Source organism: Rosa chinensis, chromosome 6, assembly GCF_002994745.2.
Source record: "Rosa chinensis cultivar Old Blush chromosome 6, RchiOBHm-V2, whole genome shotgun sequence".
NCBI lineage: Eukaryota > Viridiplantae > Streptophyta > Magnoliopsida > Rosales > Rosaceae > Rosa > Rosa chinensis.
This window is the reverse complement of record NC_037093.1, coordinates 41,194,006-41,208,728: the sequence shown is the minus strand read 5'-3', so window position 1 is coordinate 41,208,728 and position 14,723 is coordinate 41,194,006. Positions and strand designations below refer to the sequence as shown.

Here is a 14,723-nt window from a genome sequence, read left to right as displayed (position 1 = left end):
CATTCTGATCTTGAGGGAGGCTTTACTACTACTCTATCAAACCAAATTGAAACAAAATGTAATATATTTTCTATCTTAATGTTTTGTATATTAACTTCATATAATTATTAGAACACCAGTAGGATCTTATCAATTCGTGATGAGATTGCAGCGAGATATAAGCTTTTGGCACATATTCAAATTGCAGCACTGCGTTCGGTGTAATTTTGGTTAAGCAAAGGATCTAAAACCCATGTGAACCTCAAGTTATAACAAAGGAAGGCTTGCGAGGGCAGTAATATGTTTCGGGGATGGCTCAATATATCTTGGTATTGCCTTTTCTCCATGCTTTGTCCTCAATAAGGTAATTGGTAAGCAAAGCATTGTAAACTAAGAATTCTGTCAACTAAGATGCATTGGTAATTTGTCCCTTAGTACTGAATAAAACTCTAGGCTCTGTCCTCAGTGAGATCATTGGCACGCAAATATACCAATGTCACTAACAAATCTTAGAATCAGATGCAGTGGCATTCAGCGATAAATGCAATTTCTAGTGAAAAAGGGAAACAACGGGAAAACGATAGTGTCAGTCCAAAAAAAAAAAAAAACTTATATTTTAGGAATCACCAGAACTTATTGAATTTTGAAGCAGCTGACATATTGATCAAGTCCAACAATAGCTCCAACCTATAAAGCAATGAATAGAAAGAGTTAATCAACATTAAAAGTTGAGACCAAGCAAAAAAAAAAAAAAAATTATGTTCAAGGCTCCAAGGGAATGCAGATGAGGACCATTTGTTTCCTTTCATTTATTCCTCTCTTGGTCGTATACATGTACATCAAGTCATGGAAATCATTCTCATATGATGATGTTGATGTTCTACTCTGTTGTACATGCATGAATAATACAATGGACGAACCAAAGAATAAAAATTGAATTCACTGGAATCTTTTGAATTTATATATGCAGAACCAAACTCAATCCTGCAGATAATTTATATAAAGAACCTAAACTATAAGTAAGTACACAGAAAAGAGAGAGAGAGAGAGAGGGAGAGAGAAGACTGAAACATGTGATAAAAATTAAACAATAAACAAACCCTGGTTTCAGTGTTCAGAGTTAAACTTCTAACATCTTTAAAAAGATCAGCATGCTAGCAATTTCCATCCAGAAAGTACAAACTAAAAGCAAGTGAAGCAGAGGCAATGAGATTTCATTCACATCATCTACCCCAATATAAACTACAGAAACCTCTATGTGCATTCGCAAAGCTCACATCTTTAGCATTCACAGGTTCACCAAATTAAAGCAGGAAACATATCAAACCCAACAAACCTAAAAACACAAATTAAACAAATCAAAATGAACCTAATACAATAATCTTCTTCTTATCAGACACCTTCACTTCTCTAAACACATTCAATGCGGCAGAATCCTTACCAATCTGAAGTGGGTTTTTTTAACCTGAACCATTCCATGAAATTGTAAACCAACTAACCTACATGCCAGAAAATGTCCAATATTGACTAAAAGGAAAACGCTAAAGAATATTTGGTTGGTCTCTGCAGAACTCCAACAATTTGTCTCTTTTCTAAAAATTTGTCTTTCATTACTATAGGATTAACATAGTGAAATTAACATAGTGATTGGAAAGGAGTCCAATATTGCAAATTTGAAGAAACCAAGCATATATAATCATGATGCAGCAAAAAAATGAAAATATGATCGAGGACAGAAAGAATTGGAAAGAAGGAGATGGGATTTACCTCAACTGATGAATTCTGTAATCGAGTCTGGGTTTGCTCCGATGTTGATCTCAAAAGCAAATGAAGAAGATTTGAACCCGGCTGGCAATTGGAGATTCAAGATTCCACCAAAGCCGATCAATCTGTAGGAAACACACACACACAGATATATATATATATATATATATATATATATATTGCGATTAAATCACATACCCATTACCAAAACAATGGAATAAAGCCCAATTGCATCCATCTAATACAAATTGGTGCCAAGATTCTTTCGCATAAAATCTGTGGAAACCAAATAAAACAGCAATGAAATGCTGAAATTAATTATAAAACTATAAACACTAATTTCAATGCGAAGTTTCTGTACGCCAAAAAAAAAAAGCAAAAAAGAAAATTACTGCAACCTATACCAACCTATACTAAGGTCTTCTTTGGCTCAGTATACAGAAAAAAGGTATAATGATTGACTCTATGATGTAGGCAGTGGTACAAATGCAAACAAAGTGAAGTACCATATCAGAAAAACAATAACTGATTTACCCTATCAAAACTTTAATAAATTTCTACATGAATGAAATCAGATATAAGTAAGTCATTCACCACCTTGCATCTCTTGGATGCAAATAAGACTGGGCGACAATCACTATCATCATTTTCACTCAAAAACCAAATTCAACTTTACAAATTGCAGGCTAAACAAATACAACAGAGCTAAACAAATTTATTTATGCAGTTTTGTTTTATTTGACTTACTTGGCTCTTTTGTTTTGTGGCCGATGACTTATTAGAGTGCATGTTTCATGGTCTCTCTACATATGCAAGACTCTGTTTACCCAATTTCATGTTTTCTTTTTAAACCTTTAATTTAAATAATGAATTGGAAATAAAATAAAGGTGGGAACGAAATCTCAAAAATAAGATGAATGAAACCCAATTGACATCGTATTCAAATGATGAGCTGAGAACCCATTCTCATTAAATCGCACACAAAACCCTTAATCGAATAAAATCCCAAAAGCCCATACCCAACAAAATTGACCGAAAAATTTACATAAAAGAAGTTACCTGTTACCAATTGAATCAGTTATCTATGGATCAATTCAAAACAAAACCAATCACATGAACAAATCAGAGCAATTGAAGCATGAACAAATCAAACCCACCGATTGAAAAAACAATCCACTGAATAAGCCGATCAACAATCCAAAACAAACGCAGACATTAATTTGCTTGTTCAAAACTGATAATATAGGACCACAAAGAGTGAATTCCTACAGAAATTGTATTGGGTACCTGAAATTAGAGGAGATAATGAGCAGAAACAAAGAAAGGAATTCCAAATCAACAGATCAAAAGCAACGAACCGAACTCTCTCAATCTCGCTTATACGGCTATAGGAGATGGTGGCACGATTGGGATCGACGAATTGGGTGTAACAGTAGAAGTTGGTGTAAACAGATGATTCCCAAAGAAAGAGATACAGTCGATGAGTCGAAGGTTGAAGTCGGCGTAAGTGGAGGCTTCCCGAACAACTGAAAACAGATATTTGTAAAACGATGGCGAGGAGAGCGAGAGAAATTTGTTGATTCGAGTGAGAGCAAGAGCGATTTGGATTGGGTTCACTGTAACTGGCGAGAGAAAGAGGAAAACGCGATGGAGGCTTCCAGAACACACCACATAACTCATGCCCTTTTTATCTTTGTACAGAACTCGAGGGCAGAACTGCCATTTCGCATGTGAACAGTGATGAACAGTGCTTATGAACAGTTGCAGGACGCTTAGTATATAGTAAATATATTCCCTCATTCCTCTTCCTCACATACAACAGCCACACCTATCCCCTTTTCTCTCTAAACCAACCACCCATATTCATCTCTTCCTCTAACACCGAACCACCCACCTCCAACCCATTTTCTATATTTTTTTCACTATTCCACCACAAAGCTTCATCAATTCCACAAGATTCAAAGAGGAGCCCAAGCATCAAGAGCTTCATAAACATCAAATTTGGGTAAAAGTGGGAGCCATAAATCAAGGCTAGCCATAATTGCTCTATAGCAATTTGTGGCTTGTTCTTGTTACTCTCTACTTCTCTTCACTTTTTTCTCTCTTTCAATTATGTATTTTGATGTTAGTTTGGTGATGGGTAGTGAGTAGTTTTGTTGTTGGGGGCTAGGGTTGTGTGCCCTAGTCCAAATCTTGTGTAAAAGATGCTTATTTTAATGTCATGATGCAATTTTCATATGATGGATGCTTATATCTATTTTTGTTGGGTTAAAATGCATGTCTAGGAGCCTAGTCAACTCTAAGGTGTGTATTTTGAGCATGTCTAGGAAGGAGTTAGAGGCTTGACCATCTCTAATTCCTAAGCTAGAAACCTTCAATTTCGTATTCGAGGGGTTATAAGCATGGTAATTTACACCCGTTGCATGAATGCTCGGGCGGGTCGCTTAGTAGTCTAATTCCTCGATGTTTAGGCCTCTTGATGTGAATTAGAGACCCTTGAACCGGCTCTAATTCATGCCAAGTGAGTTCCTACGACCCTTGAACCTGAGTAGGAATACCATGAAAGGGAATTTCGGTCCTTGAGCCTTGAACCGCCTTGGATACTACTACCGCCAAAGTAGGAAATTTGCATCTACATTAGATTAGATTCCGATACATGAGATTTGGGTGAAGGAACCTCCCTAGCACCCGACATTCCCATTATATTGTTCACACTTTTCTAGTTTAATTTCCTTGCATTTTTATTAATCGCTTTACATTTTATTACTTTTTGTTAAGTTCAAATCCACTCTAAAACATTAAATCCATCGACTCATTTGTGTATACCCATCTTGAGGCTACAAGTTAGTGGCTTTGAATTGGCTAGGTGTGAGCTAAGCCGAGCATTGCCAAGGCTTGGTGCCTTGATTGTTTATAGTCTTATTTTACTTTTTATTTTTCTTGTGTGCTTTTAGTATCCTACCGCCAATTATCTTGATTAGGTCCAACACCTAATCCCCGAGGTACGATAAACTAAGGTCCAATTACTTCCCTTACTTGACAACGATTCGTACGCTTGCGAAGAGTTTATGAACCAAGTCAATGGCGCCGTTGCCGGGGATTAGGGTCTTCGGATCTTAATCCCTTGGTAATTGGCATTTAGGGTCACTTTTAGCATACTTTTATTTTTATTTTTATTTTTATTTCTTGTTTCTTTGTTTAGTTGTTTAATTTCTAATTTTATTTTTTCACTACTTCTTAAGTTTCTTTTTTTTTCTCACCCTCTAATTAATTATCAAATTTTGTGGTTGGTAAACTTGGTGAATATTTTGTGTTTATTTGATTATTGAGGTGCTTATTGTTCTAGTGTTTCTTTATAGGTGTATGAACAACACGTTACTACCTATCAATTTGAGAAGTGGTCGCACTTTTCAAAGACTTCCTAGACAAAGGCCAAGGAATCGTTCACGAACACCACCAAGGCCAAGAGTACCTCCAAGAAATCCCTCACCGAGTCCGATTAGATCACCGGTTAGAGAGATGGCGGAAAGACCTATTCGGGAGTTCTCTAGACCTTCCATGACCAATACGGCATCATGCTTAGTACTTCCGGATAGAGATGTGGACTTTGAGATCAAGCCACAACAATTGAGCATCTTACCTATTTTCCGTGGAATGCCATCCGAGAAGGCCATCAACCACATGCAAGATTTTGAGGCGATTGTAAGCACTATGTCAAAGGGTGGACTTCTGGAAGGTGAGTTCAAGATGCGGTTGTTTCCTTTCTCACTTAGAGATGATGCAAAGGGATGGTTTTTGAAGCTACAACCAAGGAGTATACGATCATGGGATGAGTTGACAGACACTTTCTTGGATGCTTACTACCCACCACACAAGACCACTAGCATGAGGCATGAGCTCTTACTCTTCGCTCAACGCGATCATGAGACATTTTGGGAGGCATGGGATAGGTACAAGGATATTTGCAATGCATGTCCCCATCATGGTTTGACTAAGTCAATGATGATTGACGGTTTTTATGGTGGTTTGTTACCACATGAGAGGAGGAGGGTTGATGTTGCCGCACAAGGTTCACTTCATAGCCATGGTCAAACCGAAGCATGGGATATACTTGAGCACTTAGGTCGACAATCGAGGCAATGGGATGATCATGACTCTAGGAGAGAAAGATTGAGGAAAGATCCATATTATGACACCAAAAGCACTCATGAGACACGGGTTGCTCAAGAGAGCTCTAGTGTGGATTATAGAAAGCTTGAGAGGAAGCTTGATCTACTTCTTCAAGCTCAAGAGTATGGTGCACCAACACATCATGTAAAGGCCGCCTCTATGCCTTCATCACTATGTCTACTTTGTGAGTCACCTACACATGCTACTAGTGAGTGTCATTTTGCCTCTAGCTATCCGGATTTTGTTGATGAGCATGCTAAAGCGGTTGGTAGTTTTCCAAACCGACCAAGGAATGATCCCTATTCAAGTACTTATAATCCGGGGTGGAGAAATCACCCAAACTTCTCATGGAGAGATAGTGGAGGATCTTCTAGTGCACAACAAGGTGGTGTTTATTCTTATGGAGGGCAACAAGGACCACATTCTTCATTTCTTGGTTCTTATGACCAAGGGTCTTCATTTGGTACTTCTCATAGAGGTTCTTATGGTTCTCATGCACAAAATGCACCTCCCGGATTTCAAAATAGGCAAGTTCTTCAAGGGGTGCCTAATACCACTCAAGAGCCAACAAAGAACCATATGGAAGAGTTACTAACCGCATTGACCAAATCTCAAGTGAAGACGGAGCAAAATATTTCGGTTCTTACACAAAGTCAAAGTTCTCTTGCTCAAAGTGTGGGAAAGTTAGAAGTTCAAATGGGTCAATTAGCTAGAGAGCTTGGTTCACGCCCATAAGGTGCATTACCTACACAACCGGATCCAAATCCGAGACATGAGCAAGCTAAGGCTATTACTACACTTCGAAGTGGGAGGATTTATGACAATAAGGTACACATACCTACACCTTCCAACTCCCATTTTAATGTGCATGATGATATGTATGCTCCCACTTCTCCCATATCACATTCTTATGATACATATGTTCCCACTCCTATATATGATCGCCACTCTTCATTTCCATATTCTAATGATGATGATCATGTGTTAGTAGAAAATTACGTTGATAGTGATGATGATAATTTGTTGCATTCATATGGAGCCAAGGGGGAAGAAAATGTACCTCTTGGTCATGTTGCTAATGATAATGTGCATATGCATCGTACTTTTATTTCAAAGAAGGATGGGAACTGGGGGGAAGAAAATGTACCCCCGGGAATTGGAGTGGGTGATGTGACTTTGTATACAAAATGAAGAAATAAGGGGGTGGATAAGGAAGCCGGGGAGGAAGAAAATGTACTTCCCAGAGGTGCACAAGGAATGAAGACCTCTTTATCTCATTCTACATCTTCAAAGTCTCAAGCTTGTAATTCTTCATCCGCACCGCCTAAGCATGTGCATTTTGGCCCCACTACTCTTTTATCATCATCTAGGGATCTACAACAAGGGGGGAGGAATAAGGCGGAAGCTACTTCATCTACTTCTATTGATACACATGGTTCGTCTTCAAGATTGAGTTCTAGGGATGAGGAAGGTTTCGGCCCTACTAAGCAAGGTGAGGCCGTGAAGGCTACGGATCCTAGCTTGGCCGAAAACACCTCTAGGGATCATTCTATTAGTCAGACTACATCTTCGGATTTGAGTTCTAATGGTTCACCACCTATTTCATCATCTAGTGAGTATCGGGAACAACATCAAGGGGGAAGTAATAAGGAGGAAGACTATTCTCATATACCTTTGGATTCTAGGAATAGGAGTGGACCGATCCATTCTACACTAGGAGAGGCCTTGAGGGCTAAGAACCCTAGTGGGACGGTTACCACCCTTAGGGGTTCAAGGGGGAGTCTCACTTTTTCTCCACCTCTTGATTTGACTCCATCGGAGCCTAGACTTCCGTATCCACAAGTTAAGAGGGCTCAAGATCAAAAGAAGAGAAGGGAGATACAAAAGCAAGAGTTCATTGAGCTATTCAAGTCCGTTAACATCAATATCCCATTACTTGATGCCATCAAGCAAGTTCCGGCCTATGCAAAGTGCTTGAAAGACATGTGCACTAATAAGAGGAAGTTTGTGGAGAATGAGGATGTGTACTTGAGTGAGCATGTGTCGGCCGTACTTCAAAGGAGGTTGCCTCCTAAGCTTAGTGACCCCAGATCTTTTACTATTCCTTGTACCATTGGGTCACGAGGCTTTGATCGAGCATTATTAGACTTGGGGGCTAGCATTAACCTTATGCCCTATGATGTGTACAAGACTTTGTCATTGGAATCGATCAAGCCTCTAAAGATCAAGCTTAAGATGGCGGATAGGAGTATCAAGTACCCTCGTGGAGTGGTAGAGGATGTTCTTGTCAAGGTAGATGAGATTTATGTACCGACCGATTTTGTTGTACTTGACATGGACCCTCCTTATGAGGATGATGATCACGAGTTACCTATCATTTTTGGTAGAGCATTTATGGCGACTGCAGGGGTCAAGATTGATGTTAAGAAAGGTTTACTCACCATGACAGTATTTGACACTACCATTGGGTTTCGGATTTTTGATGCTATGAGGAGCCCATTATATCATCTTGATGAGTGCTTCCAGATTGATGTTATGGATGATATTGTTGGGAAGAACTTTATTGAGCATTCATCAAAGGATTACATGGAGACTTGTATTGCTCAAGGTGGAATCGAATTTGAGAGTAAGGAGCATGAGGCTATTGCACACTTAGAGGCATTGACACCATATCTGCCTAGACGTGTTCCACCAATTTTACCTTTGCCACCTTCTACTACACCACCTTTTCCTTCATATGAGACTCCACCAAATTTGGAGTTGAAGACTTTACCTTCGACTTTGAGATATGCATTTCTAGGAGAGGAGAGCACATTACCGGTTATTATCTCATCGAAGTTGAGTAAAGTTGAGGAAGATAAACTTCTGAGGGTGTTACGTGAGCATAAGAGAGCTATTGGTTGGACCATTGCCGATATTAAAGGCATTAGTCCATCCAAGTGTCAGCATCACATTTACTTGGAGGAGGGATGTAAGCCCACTCGGGAAGCTCAGAGGAGGTTGAATCCTCCCATGATGGAGGTAGTGAAGAAGGAGATTATTAAGCTTCTGGATGTTGGAGTTATTTTCCCGATTTCTGATTCGCCATGGGTTTCACCAGTTCAGGTTGTCCCCAAAAAGGGAGGAATTACAGTAGTGCAGAATGAGAAGGGTGAAGATGTGCCACAGCGAGTTCAGAATGGATGGAGGGTTTGTATTGATTATAGAAAGCTTAATGGAGCGACAAGGAAGGATCATTTTCCACTACCTTTCATTGATCACATGTTGGAGAGATTAGCAGGTCATAGCCACTATTGTTTCTTAGATGGATATTCGGGGTACAATCAGATTGCTATTGCTAAGGAAGACCAGGAGAAGACGACTTTCACATGCCCATTTGGTACTTTTGCATACAGGAGGATGCCTTTTGGACTTTGCAATGCACCTGCTACTTTTCAGAGGTGTATGATGGCATTGTTCCATGACATGACTGAGTGCTTTATGGAGATCTTTATGGATGATTTCTCGATTCATAGAGATACTTTTGATGATTGTCTCCAACACTTGACCCTTGTTCTAAAACGGTGTGAGGAGACCAATTTGGTCCTCAATTGGGAGAAGTGCCACTTTATGGTGGAAGAGGGTATTGTGTTAGGGCATGTAGTATCATCACGTGGCATTGAGGTGGATAAGGCGAAGATTGAGTTGATTTCTAGTTTACCACCACCGAAGAATGTGAAAGGAGTTAGGAGTTTCCTTGGGCATGCTGGCTTTTATAGACGCTTTATTCCAGATTTCTCTAAGATCACTAAGCCATTGTGTGACTTGCTAGGTAAGGATGTGCCATTTGATTTCACTTCGGAGTGTTTACAGGCTTTTGAGCTACTTAAGGAGAAGTTGACTCATGCACCTATCATGATTGCACCTGATTGGACTAGACCATTTGAATTGATGTGCGATGCTTCAGATTTTGCTATAGGGGCTGTTTTGGGTCAAAGGATTGAGCGAGCACTCCATGTGATTTATTATGCTTCTCGGACTTTGAATGATGCACAAGTCCATTACACTACGACCGAGAAGGAGCTTCTTGCTATTATTTTTGCATTGGAGAAGTTTCGGAGTTATCTTCTTGGGAGTAGGGTGATTGTTCACACGGATCATGCGGCATTGAAATATTTGTTGAGAAAGAAGGATGCCAAGCCCCGTTTGATTCGTTGGGTGTTATTACTCCAGGAGTTTGATATAGAGATCAAGGATAAGCTAGGTAGAGAGAACCTTGTTGCAGATCATTTGTCTAGACTTGAGCATGGCGGAGACTCTTCTGATATACCATTGATTGAGCATTTTCCCGATGAGTACTTATTCTGTATTGACACTGAGATGCCTTGGTTTGTAGACTTTGTGAACTATTGGGCTAGCAATTGTACTTTCATTCCTGATAACTATGATGCACAGGCCAGGAAGAAGTTTCTTCAAGATGCTCGGTCATATATTTGGGATGACCCGTACTTGTGGAAGGTGGGTAAAGACCAGGTGATTAGACGATGTATTCCTCAATGGGAGGCCCCTGAGATTATTTCATTGTGTCACTCATCTCTATGTGGAGGCCATTTTGGTGGAAAGAGGACAGCTTTCAAGATCCTTCAATCCGGTTTCTTTTGGCCTACTTTGTTTCGAGATTGTCATTCTTTTGTGCTTCAGTGTGATAGATGCCAGAGGACCGAGAATATATCCTCCAAGGACCAAATGCCTCTCACTAACATTATGGAGGTTGAGATTTTTGATTGTTGGGGCATAGACTTTATATATGGGACCCTTTCCGAACTCTCATGGGAACGAATATATCATAGTCGCAGTTGATTATGTTTCGAAGTGGGTTGAAGCCAAGGCCACCAGGAAGAATGATTCTAAGGTAGTCACCAAGTTCTTGAAAGAGCATATTTTCTCTCAATTCGGGACTCCTAGGATTATTATTAGTGATGGTGGTACACATTTTATCAACCGGACTTTTGATGCTTTATTGAGGAATTATGGGGTAAAGCATAAGGTTGCCACACCTTACCACCCTCAAACCTCCGGTCAAGTGGAGGTGTCAAATAGGGAGATTAAGAGAATTTTGGAAAAGATGGTCAACTCTTCTAGGAAGGATTGGGCCATTAAACTTGATGATGCTTTATGGGCCTATCGGACCGCATATAAGACTCCTATTGGCATGTCTCCTTTCCGCTTGTGCTATGGAAAGAATTGTCACCTTCCGGTCGAGCTTAAGCACAAAGCTATGTGGGCTATTAAATTTTTGAATTTTGACTTGGAAGCAAGTGGTGAGAAGCGGAAGCTTGATCTTTGTGAGTTGGAGGAAATCCGAGAAGAGGCATATGAGAGTGCCAAATTGTTTAAGGAGAAGACCAAGGTGATACATGATCGAAAATTAGTGAAGAAGACATTTCTTCCCAAGCAAAAGGTTCTCCTATACAATTCTAGGCTCAAGTTATTTTCAGGAAAGTTGAGATCTAGGTGGAGCGGACCTTTTGAGGTAGATGAAGTTTTTCCTCATGGTGCTATCACAATCAAGAATCTTCATGGTGGGGAACCCTTCAAGGTAAATGGGCATCAGTTGAAACCTTACTTGGACACCACATTTGACACTCAAGAGGAGGAGGTCACCCTCCAAGATGTCCCTTGACTCATCCTTGACATATGGACCGGCAATGAAGTCCTTAAACAAAGCGCTCGCTAGGGAGGCAACCCTAGCATTATTTGTATTGTTCTTTCTTGTTCATTTTGCATCAATAAGGCTATTTAGCCATCTTTTCGGGAGGTTGGGAGGTGCTTGGAGTGTGGAGAATAAGGAGATATTTTGAGCTACAATTCTTGTGTGGAGTTCATGGAGGATGATTTTGGGTTGTGAGTTGATGAGATTAAGACCACGAGCTTAATGAAGGACTCTTGTCCTTATTCCTTGATGGGCTATTTGTGATGCATTGCTCTTGGACACTACACATTTCTCAATGGAGTCGATCTTTCATGAGCACCTTGCGCTACTATGGAGTATATGTTAAGGAAGTCAAGGTCTTGTGCCTTGAGGTTGGTGTCTCATATTAGTCTTCTCCAAGGGTCGTGAGCAATGGAAGGTCGACAAAGGGGGTTTTCTGTAACTTTTCTCCGCATTTAGATTTTCATTTTCGTAGCTCAATTTTTGTGCCTTCGCCCGGACTTCACTCTCATGCCTAATTCCGACTTGGATTTAGCTTTCGAGCTCACTTGAAAACATTGAGGACAATGTTGGTTTTTAGGTGTGGGGGTGAGGGCTCGGGCGCCCAAAAAAAAAAAATTATTATATAGTTTTTTGTAATTATATTTTAGTGGTTAATGCCTTTTCCAACCCCAATGACGAGCCATGGACTTAACTTGTTGTGATTGTGAATAGACTAAGCATGATCTAGGACTTTGAATTTGTTTTGTGATTAAGTGTATATGTGATCTATGCTTGACTATATGTGTGCACATAGCCTAAGGTTAGGTTGGTTCATCATAATTAGAGAAGCATATAGATGATTTGATTGACTTGCATACCCTTATTTGTGAGCTTTTGTGCCTATATCTATAGTGTATGCATCGTTCATTCACTTATTCTTTCATGTGTGTACAATTTCATGACATTACGTATCTAGAACTTGCTTGAGACCTCTCGAGGCTACTTTTAGCTTGCGACATGATAGAAAGGATGGAGGCATTAGGACTATATACCACCATGGCCAAAGAAGCATGTGCCCAAAAATATTTACCACTAGATTGCCACTTTGAGCCTATCTATATAATTTTGCCTTTTTGTTCATTACCACCACAAATTCCTACCTAGCCTATACACTTTTATCCTACCCTTCCATGGTAGTTGGTGAAGCGATTCGAGAGAATGACTTTATGTTTGAGTGCTTCCAAAGAAAAGAAAAGTCAAATGTGTGAGGTTATAAAAGAATAAGTGTGGGGGTGAGTGATTTGTATAGAAAAGAAAGTTCTCAAAAAAAAAAAAAAAAGTTGTGTAAATAAAAAAAAAAAAAAAGAAGTTTGTGCAAATAGAAAGAAAGTTCAAGGAAAAGAGAAAAAAAAAGTATTACATAGTGCGTAGTATAGTGGGTTGTACATTGGGTTTAGAGTAAGTGACTTAGCACTCGAAATCAAAAGTCTTAGATCTCTACAAGAGAGAGTTGCTTCACCGATTTCTATGGACTTTGTATTTCCTTATCCTTCATTTCTATTAACTACTTACCCTTAACCCCATTACAACCAAATAAAAGACCTCTTAATCTTGAAAGTTGTGAGCTACCTAGCGGAGATGAGATCGAAGAGCAAGCATATGGTGGCGCGTGTTGTGAAATTACTTTTGAGTGAAACATTTATAGCCCCTAAACACTTGAGCGGTAATATGTAATGAACCTATGTGAGTTTAGCGGGTTATATCGGGTCTTCTATGTGCCTATTTGATTGTGGTGGATTGATTTGACACATGGTCAACATATGCATATACTTGAGCATTTTTCACATGTGCTTCTTAATTGCCTCACAAATTCAAAAATCTTATGTTGTGCTTACATCTACTTCATGGTCATGTACATAATTAGTTCTCCGAGGATTATGGTTGGAAAGGCCAATACCACACTTTCTTTATGTTTGAGCATTTGTGTTTGAGTTAATAGATTTTTGGCAATTAATTTACATTTAGTTTGCTTGGGGACAAGCAAAGGTCAAGTGTGGGGGTGTGATTATACGCATTTATATGCATGTAATTATATCTAAAACACTATAAAAAAAAAGAAGCAAATCCCCATGTCAATTAATATGTAATTAATCCATTTTTATTTATATTGTAGAAAATAAGCGGAATTGTGGAAACGAGAGAAAATTGTGTGAAATTTGAGCAAATTAGAGTTTCCGACAAAAGGACAAAATTGTCAATGCGGGTCAACCGTGGTCAACGCCATCAAGGGAGCGGAATTCAATTACCTCCGGTAGTATTTGCGGAAGTGCATTGAAGAAGAAGAAGAAGAAGAAGAAAAAAAAGAAGAGAGAAAGCAAAACAAAATAAAAGAGAAAAGGAAAAGAAAAAAAAAATTCTGCACTATGCTGACGTCATCATGACGTCAGCACACCTTTTTTCTCTTCCCTTCTTCCTCACCCGTGCAACCCTCTTTTCCTTTTTCTTTCTCTCTTCCTCTCACATGTGGCCACGTGGCCCTATCTCTCTCTCTTCTTTTATCCCCTCATGCCCAGACCACATATATATATATATATATATATATATTCCCTCATTCCTCTTCCTCACATACAACAGCCGCACCTATCTCCTTTTCTCTCTAAACCAACCACCCATATTCATCTCTTCCTCTAACTAGGGCTGGCAAAATGGGCTGAAGCAACCGAACCAACCGACATCCGAGCCGGGCCGAACCGATTTGGGCCGAAGATTAGGCTGAGCCGTACCGGAAGTCAGCTTCGGCTCGGCTACGGTATGCAAATCCTCATACCGTCGGTATACCGTACCGACCGTATATAAGTATACAACCGAATAGCATACAAAATGGGTAAAACTTCGCAAGAGATAGGAGTCGAACCCCTAACCTCCTGCACAAGATCTACACCTCTTAGCCACTCGAGCACACGCTGCTCTTACTATAATATGCACAAACTTTATATTTATTCCCTCCTCTTAGCCATTCATCGTTTTTTTTTCTTTCACTTTATTTTCTCATCTTCTTTCCTCCTCCTCTTCTTATTTCCAGTTCCATCACCGTCTTCTTCTTTATCAGTTCCATCATCATCTTCTTCTTTTTGTT

General features: G+C 39.6%; 2 non-coding genes across 2 annotated transcripts; both read right to left on the bottom strand.

Moving 5' to 3' along the window:
* Nucleotides 1–2,311: 2,311 nt before the first annotated feature.
* LOC112174941 lies at nt 2,312–2,394 on the bottom strand. Its single transcript, XR_002926251.1, has one exon. It is a non-coding gene; the product is annotated as a small nucleolar RNA U31b (small nucleolar RNA).
* Nucleotides 2,395–5,625: 3,231 nt separating this feature from the next.
* On the bottom strand, nt 5,626–5,732 carry LOC112174992. The gene has a single exon (XR_002926292.1). It is a non-coding gene; the product is annotated as a small nucleolar RNA R71 (small nucleolar RNA).
* Between the last annotated feature and the right edge of the window lie 8,991 nt (nt 5,733–14,723).